The 12,870-nt window shown below is 39.0% G+C and overlaps 1 protein-coding gene across 9 annotated transcripts in view; it reads right to left on the minus strand.

The window, feature by feature from the left end:
- The window catches only part of LOC126336797 (alpha-methylacyl-CoA racemase), a 176,437-nt gene that overhangs the window by 84,768 nt on the left and 78,799 nt on the right, over positions 1-12,870 (minus strand). For 3 of the 9 annotated variants that reach the window (XM_050000825.1, XM_050000826.1, XM_050000827.1), the window contains exon 1: positions 3,409-3,903. The exons of the other annotated variants lie outside the window; for them this stretch is intronic. The gene's annotated coding sequence lies outside the window, so the exon portion shown is untranslated. Of the gene's footprint in view, positions 1-3,408; positions 3,904-12,870 lie in introns of those variants that run through there. 9 annotated transcript variants of the gene reach the window in all.

Genomic DNA, 12,870 nt, shown 5'->3' on the forward strand with positions numbered 1-12,870 from the left:
CCAAGCAAGCAGGCAGCCATGTCATTGGATTATGCCCTGCCTGTACTCAAACAAAAAGAACATCTCATCACAGTGGCTGGCAGGAAGTATGCCATTGTTGTGTAGTTGATTTTAACAGCAACAGCTTATTGTCCATCACTTCTAGCCACTGACACACAGCTCTGTACCTCAATAGCAGGAGAATGGCACATGGAACAATGTGATTTTGAGTACATGCTTAACAGGCTGCAACATCTGCTAAGTAAGCTGATATCCTGCAGAATGAAAGCTCATTCCTCAGCCTGTGTAAGCAGAGCAGGTACCATGGCTGTTTTGGGCATATCTGTTTGCTGATTATATGTGTTGTATAGAGGTAGGAGTACTAAGTCAGTCAGAGCAGATATGTACCACCTTCTTCAGTGTCCTTTAAATATTACATAATACCAAAACAAACAGAATTAATTCACATGGTGAATCAATTTGGAGGACATTCTTGGGAAAAAACATTGAACATCCAGCAATATCCCCTGTTTAGACCCATATGTAGAAGAGATGATTCAATATCTTGTAAAATTCTAAGTTAAAAACATATCATGGAGAAGAGACACCCGTATGCTTCAGTAAGTATAAAGTAGCTCTGGCCCCTTTCTGTGGCCAGGACAAAAGTTGGCTCAAACCCTGGATTAGAATTTTTACTCTTCACATACCAAGTGCCATTAGGTCCTGCTTTGCACTGATCCCAAATGGCCTCATTGCCTGCAGACATTTGCTTCCATGATAGGGTAAATGTGCTTTACATAAATAGTTCTGTTGGCTTAATCTGACATAGTGAATTGGTTCAATAATTTCAGGAATTCTTGATTTACTCTTCATTAGTAATACACTGTCATTTGAACCATGCCATCTTGATAACAGATTCTCTGCTGTTGGTTAGCATTAGAATATACACAAGGCCAACCACCTGACCGTGGCTGCAAGAGTGGCACTCTTTACATTACCAGGCCACGGGTTATTTAGACAGTCTGAAGACTTCAGGAAGGATTCATCGGTGGCATGGTGGATCACCATTGTAACGTAATCTACCCATTCCAGGATACTTCTCAATTTTCAAATACAGATGAGCATGCACTTTGGTGGCTTACTTTTGAGCACTGCTTGATATGCCAGAAGTATTCTATACAGGGATATGGAAAAGAACCGGGAATGTTAATTTTTTTATTTTTTATTTTATTTTTTGTCTTAGGAAAGGACATGGATGAGCTGCTGATTGATTTCTGCAGGGGAAAAAAATCTAGTATTAGTTCATAAATCATAAAAGAACATTATACACTTGAAAGCCATCTGAAGATAACTTCAGAAATCAAATTCTACATCAGCACCTACATTCATACTTAGCAAACCACCGTATGGTGCATGGCAGAGAGTACCCTGTGCCACTACCAGTCATTTCCATTCCTGTTCCACTTGCAAATAGAAGAAGGTAAAAATGACTGTATGCCTCCATTTGAGCCTTAATCTCTCTGATCTTATTTTCAGAGTCTGCACACACAATGTACATTGGAAGTAGTGAAAAAGTTCTGCAGTCAGAAAATTAAGGCAACAAGAGAAGACGAAAGCATAAAAATAATGTTAAATGGAGACTAAATCAAATGGTGGAACAACAGACATTAAATCAGAAATAGCAACAGCAAAATTGGTATTATCCAAAGGCATTTTCTGCATGGTGTGTAAACCAGATTAAGGAAATGATTAATGAAGTGTTGTCTGGAGTGTCCAACAATATAGAGCCAAAACTTACATGAATAGGAAAGAAGATATGAAGCAATTCGAGGTTTCTGAAATGTGGATTTGGTGTGGGGAAAAAAGCCAAAATGGTGGACAGTGATAAATGAAGAGGTGCTGAGAACACAAAAAAATTGGAATGAGCATGTACTCAGAAAGCATGACAATTTTAAATATATGTGGATGGAAAGAGATGAAAAGAACAAAAGAAGGCTCAGGTCCCGACAACCAGTATAATAGTTGTAAATACAATAGCCTAAAAAGTGACTGGCTGCAAAAGCTGGATACAGTGGGGGCATGCTCACAGACCACAAAACTAATTGCTGTTGTAGTTATTATTGATATTATGGCTCTTTTATTCTCAAACAGCACTATGGATCAGGCATAACTTTTGACTCCACAAGAGACTGTAGAGGATTTGGTTTGAGCCAGGACTTAAGTAAATCATCTGGTGATTTGGGACTTTGAAAAAGCAGCTCTCCTCCCTTCAGCATAATATTTAAACTAGAATTTCTTCCTGCAATAGGATACAAATTGGGTACCTCAGGTCAAGTACCACAATACTTGAGGTGTTTTCAAACTTAACATACAAAATGCATAAGAATCACTGTCAGTGCATTGTCTCTATAAGATATTACACTCAATTTCATATACATTATTCTTCTACTTCACTATAGTCTTAATTTCTGGAAGCAAATCGGCAATTTTCAAAGACTGTCAAAAATCCTTCAAATGCACGACTACTGGCAACTATAAAGCATATGGGATGTTGATTTTTGATAGGCAGAGTGGAATAAACACAGGAAAAAGAAAATGACTAAGCTGTTTAAGAATTGGCAACACTTTATTTATACATTTGCTTTGCACTTAGTTCAAAAACGTTTAATGTATCAACACAAATAACTCTAAACATTAAAGTTACTGATGAACAAAGTTTCATGTTCAGTAGCTGTAGTGCCATAAAAGTATTATTAGAACTAAAAAGATAAAATTTAAAGCAAGAAGTTTTTGGAAAACGAACTGAAGGCAGGAGATTACACAGGGTCCGATAAACTTACAGTTCAGGTACGACCAAGTATTTTCTGTTTGTAATAGCCATTAAAACTGCCTTGAGAGACACGCAACAAGGCTAATTTTTTGTGTACTCACTGAGGATTCTATCCTGTGAGCTTTCCAAACATGCTTTGGCTTTATGTGAACAGGCACAGACAACAAATGGTGGAAGGAAACAAAGTCACTTCAAAGGGAAGATAATTTTATTTTGCAAGCTCGGATTACCAATTTTTTCTTCAAATGTGACCAGTTCTTGGTTTATAAACAACTCATCCTTTCGTGCATCCTTGCCAAAAAAGTAATTCGACAGTTTATGAAAAAACCCCACTGCGATCCCTGACAGCTACATAAACATTAACGGTACTACAAAATCTTCACATGCAATAAGGCAACATACTCAAGTCGGATGAGGATTGATTCCCGAGAGCCTTTTTAAAACGTATCTCGTCTTCCCGCCACTAAGCCTTCAATTAAATTTTGCCACACAATCGCACGAGTAACAACAAACTATTCACACAAGTCAAATTTCTGCTATTAATATCGGTAATTTACTTCCTGGAACAACAAACAGTAGCAGACGATTAACACACATACCTCACGACAGGTCATCCCATCAAAAAGTGCACCTCATTGTACTATGGATCTCAAGTCAAACTTTGCGTATCATTGTAATCTTTTTTATCTAATTAATGACAGAGGTGAAAGTCCTTGATTAATTGACGTAACTTATTTCAGATGGAGATACCTACGCTCCACAAGCTGAAATCAACTTCACCACCATACTACAGAATTTGGGAGAATGAACGCATGCGTTGTAATGATTTAAATATATATCAACACAGCAATCCCCTACGCGAAAATTTTATTATAAAATATTTCCTCCTTCCACAAAGAGTTCCTTTCGTTTCCCAAGTTATGAAACCTAACCAATTGAAGCAGGAGGTTCCGGATTCGAGTCCCGGTGGTATTTATCAGCACCTGCAAGCAACTAAAGGTCTAATTTCGCTGTAATTTCACCTATGACCTAACGTAACCAATTTGTGCAACGTAACTCTCTTGCAAACATATTACAGTACAGTACACAAAACCTGAACAGTGTGACCAACTTGAGAGCTCTAATTGTCACCAGTTTGAACATAAAAAATCTCTAGAAAGCGGCTACATTTTTGACATCAATAAATAACTTTACCTTGCATATAATGAACATAGGAAAAAGTTATCGCTCAAATACGTTACAAAACGTGTGCAAATGAATGTGTAATACACAAATACAGATTTTAATAAGTTTTAGTTACGTAAGTACTGAAACTGAAACACTGACTTAAAATTAAACATAGGTTTCTCGTTTAAACGTGTTGTTATCCTCTGCTGTCACCACCTCGTGCTCAATTATATTTCCTCGAATTCGCTGTCGCTAAGGCTGATTCTCAAGCTGAAGTCGATGATAGTTGCATGATTGTGCCTTATCCTTTGAGACAGCTCTTTCGGCATTTCATATGAATAGCAACCGTTGCTTTCCCTTTTTAGTGCATATTTGACACACAATACGTAATGTAATGTCCTAACTTTCATCCTGTACTTTTTTTGACTTCGTATTATTTACAAAACTGAACATACATTCGACATCTGCATTAGAATGTGGGAGTGATTAACATTTACCGCGAAATCTGCTAGTTTCTGGAAAGGATTTTTCTTCTCTGGAGTCTCTATAATAGTACACGTCTACCCAACATTTAACACTGTCATTCAGTTCATGCCACTATGCTGCGTATATTTTTCCACTGTGGTTCAACAGATGCTAATATATCTTTACCGCCTGTAAACAGTTGTGATATTCCATATACAGACCGTTTTACAGACCTGTGACATTCGTCAAGTGAAAATATGGTACTTAAATTTCAATTTCCTCGGGAAGACGCTGATGTAGTTGATTTACTAGCCCAGACAGACACCGTTCACACATATCGCTCCAAACACTCTTAGAAATATTTCAGGAGACACTTCAGTCAAATTCATTACCAAAGTACTGTTTTGGATCCAAGCGACCTTTCAATTCTTTCTGTATACTATCTAATCCGGACGCACAATTACTCTACATAAGAGATTTAATAAGCTGCAATAAATCATCTAGAAGTTTTGTGAGATCCTCATTTTCATTTTCAAAGTTTTAGCTTGCAGTATGAACTAGCTATAACACTCTAGAGTATCGACTTGATAAAAACAAGAAATAAATAATTACGACGGTCTGCATACATTTGGTATCAGATCTCTTAGGGATAACAACGCTTACTGATTCTAGCTATACTAAAATGAGTTTTCAGCTCAAGCGACTGTTCAAGTATTCTGTTCGGTGCTACAGAAACTCTCTACATGTACATGCGACACATCTGAAAGACGAAAACGAATTTCAGTAACCGTTTGTTGCTGTCATGTTTACGTGTTGGTGTGAAGCGGATTTGCTAGTCCAGTTACATACGGAAAACAGTTGTTCTGACTTAGTCAACAAAGTCGCTTAGTTGCTACATGCAGACAGCTTCATGCTCAGTCTAATATTTATGGTTCTCCTTCACTGCTCAACAAATAAATAACTAAATAAATAAAAGTAGCTCCATCCATATTAGCTGAATATTTTGAGAACATGACGTAACCTGACAACCGAAGCACTTTTTAAAAAACGGTTGTGCGTTTACAAGGGAGCGAAAATCGAGTGTGAGAATAGAAAACCGACAACTAGATCTGGATTTCCAGAATCGATTTCTGAGTGTTTACGTGACCAACCAGAAGCGGTATTGGAAAATCATGTTACGAAATCCGGCTTTGGGGGCCAGTTTAAACATACACACGAACAGCGGATGAGTTTCGCTTGCACTTAAATTTTCAAAGTGAGTTCTCTTTCATGAACTGTTCCATACACATACTTGTATGAGAGTTGCCCAACTCACAAATGGGAGAACCTCTTGTAGGTTTCTCTGATTAGAAAATCTAAGTTCCTAGCAAGAAATTCTGCAGTGTCATGGGAAACTTCTGGCTGTACAGAATGACACATGCATTTAATTAGCTGCCCGCGAGAAAATTCAGGTTTCTGCTTGGCATACAGGCCATTGTTGATACTAGTAATAATCGATGCCCTGTCACTCCCAATTGACATTAATTTCGCAAAATTAAAACCGTTGCCCTTTATACAAGTCCTTAAGGATGAGATAAGAGCAGCAGCAGTGGTGCATTCATTTAGTTGCATTACCTGCAAGTAGGTTGTAACAATGCATTTCTTTGTTTGTGAACAGTACCTGATGGCTATACCTAATAATTTTACAACTGAACAATCATTACATTTATCAATGAGTAAGCAGTAACCATTATTACCAATACCTTTTAACAACTGTACCTCAAAATATGGTGCTATGACATTGCAAATGACAGCAGCACATTTTGTTCTGTGTAACTTCAGTTCACTGGCACCCCTTCTATACAAAAAATTCAATTTATAGAAAACGCATATCTGATCAGTCACTCTGAAAGAATACTGCTTTGAAATGAATAATGCAATTTGTGTCTCCACTTGCAATGTTCATTGGTTTGAATGGTAACACATATTGATGTGAATCACAAAAAGGTGCTTCTGCCTTTTTATACCTGATAGTTAAATCACGTAATTATGCCTAAACCTGCACTTTAAAAATACTTATAATAGCACTTGGTGTTGTCTCCCTCTACCATACACAACCACTTTTTATAGTGTTCATTTTTAGCCACTCTGTTCCAAATCTTTGCAGGTACTGCAGTTTACGCTTTTCAATAATTTTATTAATACTAACCACCTCCTTAAAACAGTGAATGAGAACTAAATTTATTTTCTTACTGTCGCTTCGACTCCGTGCTAAGAACTAAGGTCCTGACTGCAGATAAATTAAACATTAAGCTTTTGGTGTCAAGTGGTGGTAACCCAGGGAAAATGTGTATGTCCTTGTATCGCAGGGCAGCTCTGGTTCATGTGGCTGACAAAAAGGGATGCCCACAGTGACTATGAACAGGCACACAAAACTGCAATTGCAGAAATTATGTTGTTTACCCCTATCGTGTGATAATGTAAGCCATCTAACAGAGGAAAAGTTATCATATGAAATTGTACTTCTTCATTGTCATCTGATGTAAGTCAGTTCCCTAACCTGCTTATGGTACTGTCCCATTGCGATTCTGTGTGGTACAGGAAACATATAAGCGTACTTAGAGTAGACTGAAAATTTTCTCGAGACCATAGCAGTTCACAGTTGTATTGCAACATTTCACTTATATGTGCAGTTTTATGTTAAACATTATATTCTTGCACCTAAGCTCCAGAGTGCCTTTAAATCAGTGTTCTGAAGAAGTTAGTATAAAAGGAACTGCTTCCACAGTGTTTAAAAGTGTTACAAGGAAAAACCCCTATCACATTCACCTTAGACTTAGTGTTGAAATGGCTCAGTGGATACCTTGTTAAAAACAGAATACAGATCAAGCATGAAAACAGAAAGGCGTGTCCTGAACTGTGAAAAAGGAAGCAAAATAGAAACAGTGAATGGTCCAAACTTACAATATACAACACCAAGCGGACTGCAAAAGCCATGGCATTTTGGTTGTGTGGTCATGGTGTTGAACAGTAAAGTGGTAGATCCGTGTTCAGATCATCTTTATGCCTTTTTTCCCACAAATTTATCAACTGTCTGTCCAGTAATTGATCTGTGTGTTCTCCTTCTGTAGTCTTGGCAGTTGTCATACTATACAATGGTTATACAATGTGGATCACATGCTAAGAATATATTACCATCACAAGTAAATGTGATGAATGGTAAGAGTAGTTGAGATGCTGCATAGATCTTTCACAGAAATTAAAACAAATAAACAGATGTTGCTATGTTGCAACAAAGTAATTCAAGAGGCAAAATATGTGGTCCTTGTGTGAGGCAAATAGAAGGTACATACATCTGGAGGTCCCTTCCTTAGAGCATGCTGTTGCAAATTGAGGTTACACCATGACAAAAATCTGAATACAGTGTACAGATCTATCAATGACAGGATGGATAGTTCATAATTTTGTGGGGAAAAATATGGGCTTGAGGAAGATTTGAACACAGACCTCCCCTATTGCAGTTCAGCACCATGGCCACATAACCACAACACTTCGGCAGTTCAAATTTCCTTGATGTTACAAATCTTGAGATTGGACTGTTCACTGTTTCTATTTTGCTTCCTTTTTTCACTGTCCAGTACACCTTCTTCCTGTTCTCACGCTTGATTTGTGTTCAGTTTTTGACAAGCTATTCACTGGGTCATCTAACCACTAAATCTCAGGATGTGCGATGGGGAGTTTCCATAGTTAGTTTTACTGCATTCAATGTGATGGCCCCCCACTACCTGGCATTATTATCGCTGAAGCAGTATTTAAAAACACTTGTGAATGATGTATGTTACTAACTCTTTTACTTTTTCGAACTAATATCTAACTTTGCATTGGCATAATATCCGCGAATTAAAATTTGAGTGGTCTGACAGTTCTGCTTTCAAATTTCAAAAATTATTGATTCAAGTTAGAGCCTTCACAATATGAAAATTCGTGATCGAAGGTTCTGCAAACTAAAAAATTACCCTCTTTTGGTAGTAGTATGCCCACAGCCTTGTCTCAGTGTCAACACTGATATCCATCAGATCTCCAACGTGATGTCAGGCTTGGCTTGCACGCAGAAGGGTCCTCGTCCAATCTGCCAAGTGCTGGTGGCAAGCAGGGTGCACTCAGCCATTGTGAGGCCAATTGAGGAGCTCCTTGATTGAGAAGTGGTGGCACCGGTCATGAAAACTGACGGCACCTGGGAAAGTGGTGTGCTGACCACATGACCCTATATATATCTGCAATCGGTGAAACCTAAGGAATGAGGATGACATGGCGGCCAGTCGGAACCATTGGCCCTTAAAGGCCTGTTCGGATGTTGTTAGCTTTTTAGTTTTAGTATAATATCTGGATACGCTATTTATTGTACGATGAAATACAGGCTATAGCCCCACCACATTTGAAGAAAACGCAGTTAATACCTTCTTCTCTACCATGTGTGTTGCGCCTCCTTCTTATACCTGCTTCCCTAGAAACGTTAGTTTTTAGAATGGATTTATATTTTTTCCCTTCTATTAGGCCTACAGCTACAACTGTGTAATCAATGAACTTTAATGCGCTGCTTTTGTTATTTAATTATGACAGGTATTGTTACTGTGCAACCTAATACACTGAAGAGCGAAAGAACCTGGTACACTTGCCCAATAACGTGTAGGGCCTCCACGAGCACGCAGATGTGCTGCAACACGACCCTGGCATAGACTGTAATAATGCCTGAAGTAATGCTGGAGGGAACTGACACCATGAATCCTGTGGGGCTGTCCATAAATCCGTAACGGTACGTGAGGGTGGAGATCTCTTCTATACAGCACGTTGCAAGGCATCCCAGATATGCACAATAATGTTCATGTCTGGAGAGTTTGGTGGCCAGCGGAGGTGTTTAAACTCAGATGAGTTTTTCTGGAGCCACTCTGTAGAAATTCTGGACGTGTGGGGTGTTGCATTGTCCTGGTAGAATTTTCCAAGTCCGTTGGAATGCACAATGGACTTGAATGGTGCATGTGATCAGACAGAATCCTTATGTATGTTTCACCTGCGAGAGTCGTATCTAAAAGTATCAGGGGTCCCATGTCATTCCAACTGCACAAGCCCCACACCATTGCAGAGCCTCTACCAGCTTGAATATCCCCCTGCTGACATGCAGGGTCCATGGATTCATGAGCTTGTCTCCATACCCGTACACGTCCATCTGCTCGATACAATTTGAAATGAGACTCGTCCGACCAGGCTACATGTTTCCGGTCATCAACAATCAATGTCAGTGTTGATAGGCAAGGCGTAAAGCTTTATAACGTGCAATCATCAAGGGTACACGATGGGCCTTCAACTCGGAAAATCCATATCGATGATGTTTCGTTGAATGTTTCGCATGCTGACACTTTTTGATGGCCTAGTGCTGAAATCTGCAGCAATTTGTGGAAGGGTTGCACTTCTATCTCGTTGAACGATTGTCTTCAGTTGTCGGTGTTCCAGTTCTTTTTCCGGCAGCAGCGATGTCAGAGATCTGATGTTTTGCCGGATTCCTGATATTCACTGTACACTCGTGAAATGGTCATACGGGAAAATCCTCATTTCATTGCTACCTCTGAGATGCTGTTTCCCATCGCTTGTGCGCAGACTATAACACCACCTACAATCTCACTTAAATCTTGATAACCTGCCATTGTAGCGGCAGTAACCCATCTGATAACTGCGCAAGACACTTGTTCTCTTATGCAGGCACTGCCGACCGCAGCGTTGTTTTCTGCCTTTTTACATAACTCCGTATTTGAATAAGCGTGCCTTTACTAGTTTCTTTGGCGCTTCAGTGTATTTTTTTTTTTTTCAGCTCTAGACTCGTGACAACGAATTTTTTTAATAAAATAATTAATGCTGTTAAGAACGACAACATGTAGCCATGAACAGCAAGTAAAAAAGCAAAATGCACTAATTAATAGCTAAGACTCATATTAAAACAAGTAAAGAACATTTTGTGTAAGGACCACGAAGACAAGGTAAGAGAATTTAGGGCTCATACGGAGGCATACAGATCATCATTTTTCACATGCTCTATTTGTGAACGGAACAGGAAAGAAAATAGCTAGTAGTGGTAAATGGTACCCTCCACTATGCTCCATAATATGACTTTCGGAGTATGTGTATAAATATAGATACTGGGTACAACGCCCCCCCCCCCCCCCCCCCATACCGCACCCACAAGTGTGCACACACAAGTTATACACGTGTGAGGTATGATTTCATGCAGTGTTAAAATAACCAAGTATTGCTTATGACAGTTTTTATATGGTTTCTATTTATTGCCAGCAGGAGGGAGCTGAATCAGCGAAACAGGGTCTTCCCTGGTGGCGATTAACCATGAAATCTGAGGTAAATGCTGCTGATGAAGAACGAAAAAAGTTAATTGTGACAGTCATTTCGTATTTCATGTCCAACTGAAACTTGCAATTTCTTGCCATTCTATAAAAAACTGCAGATTAGTCACTAAACTGCATTTAAAAACTCAAGAAATGGGACATGGCACAAAGTGTAAAATCTAGATTCCAGATTGGATTCAGAATTTTCTAGATCTGGCGAGAGTGTCGTTAAGTTGGTCACCCTGTCTATAAACGAAAAAATTGATCATTACAGTGTCAACAATAGTGAAATAGGATTTCCCACTAAAAAGCTCAGAAGCAACACAACCACTAGATTTTTTCCCGCGTGTTCAAAAAACCACTAGATTGTTTTTTTTTTATTTTTCAAGCACCGAGTATGTTGAGTTATCAAACATATGCGACAATTTAATTTATTCCTTACCTAAGACAAAATGAACAACATGGGATTGTCAAAGTTTTCTTCAAGAGAAGATTCAACGTTAGAGGCAGCAGAAAAATGGAATCAGAGCATAAAAAACACGAACGTGTTCCTGTTCAAAAGGCTGACTGGAAAGTGGAGTACCAACTGTCTCTCTCTACTTTGCTCAGCAGTTCTAAAAATTTCCCTAAAAATTTTGGCTTGCGAAATAATTTGTGCTCTTTTTATCATACAACTCACCTCCCACTCCCACAAGCTCTCTTAACTGAAATTTATTCACACCCCCTAGTTCATCGCTGTACACTGAGGTGACAAAAGTAATGGGATACTTCTTAATATCACGTTGAATCTCCTTTTGCCCAACGTAATACAGAAACTAAATGTGACGTGGACTCGACACGTCATTGACAGTCCCCTGCTGAAATATTGAGCTATGCAGCCTCTGTAGTCGTCCATCTTCACGGAAGATGCAGAATTTTGAACACCAACCTACCTCTCAGTTATGCCCAATAAATTTTCAGTGGTATCCATGTTGGGCGATCTGGTTAGCCAAATCAATCACTCAAATAGTCCAGAATGTTCTGACTTGGTGCACTGTCTTCCATAAAAATGCCATTCTTGTTTGGAAAAGTGAAGTCCATGAATGGCTTAAAATGATCTCCAAGCAGCCGAACATAAACATTTTCAGTCAATGATTGGTTCAGCTTTACCAGAGGACCCAGTACTCAATGAAAAAACAGCCCACACCATTGTGAAGCCACCACCAGTTAGCAAAGTGTCATGTTCACAAGTTGGATCCACGGCTTTGTAGGGTCTGTGCCACATTTGAACCCTACCATCAGCTCTTACCAGCTGATATCGGGACTCATCTGACCAGGTTTTACAGTCGTCTAGGGTGCAACAAATATGGTGCCGAGCTCAGGAGTGGTGCTGCAGGCAATGTTGTGCTATTAACAAAGGCATTTGTATGAGTCATTTGCTGCCACACCCCATTACGCCACATTTCACTGCATTGTCCCAACAGATACGTTCGTCATATGTTCCTGATTGAGTTCTGTGAATATCTTAGGCTGTGTTGCTTGTCTACTAGCACTGACATCTACGTAAACACCACTGCTCTCGGTTGTTAAGTGAAGGCCGTCGGCCACTATATTTATTTAACCGAATTACTTTTTAACATTTTTAGGCGATAGTTTTCACTCTTTGATGTTCCTTTTCCGAGTACCCATTTGCATAATCTCTCGAGTTGTTACCGACTGCTGTGTGGCTTTATATGAATGTTTGAAAAGAGAATATTTGAAGGTTAGTATTTTGATATTTCATAACTTTCTTAAATAATTCGCTTAAGCAGAAAATTTACGAAACAGTTACCTTGTGGATGATGAACTTGTGTAGTATCGGAAATAATAATTACTTTCTCTGATGGTGTGCAGATGAAACTGCTTTCACCTGACAGCCAAGAATTAGTTATAGTTTTATCTTCCTCAGATATTTCGAGTATTCCCTTTTGTATTAGCCTCCTTAATTTTTTTTCGACTTGACATTTGTGTTAATAACCTTAATTCCGATGCCACATAGTCTCCAAACACCTGATGTTCATCAACAGGTTTGTGCATCGCTTC

The sequence above is a fragment of the Schistocerca gregaria genome, chromosome 2 (genome assembly GCF_023897955.1).
Source record: "Schistocerca gregaria isolate iqSchGreg1 chromosome 2, iqSchGreg1.2, whole genome shotgun sequence".
In the NCBI taxonomy this organism is placed as follows: domain Eukaryota; kingdom Metazoa; phylum Arthropoda; class Insecta; order Orthoptera; family Acrididae; genus Schistocerca; species Schistocerca gregaria.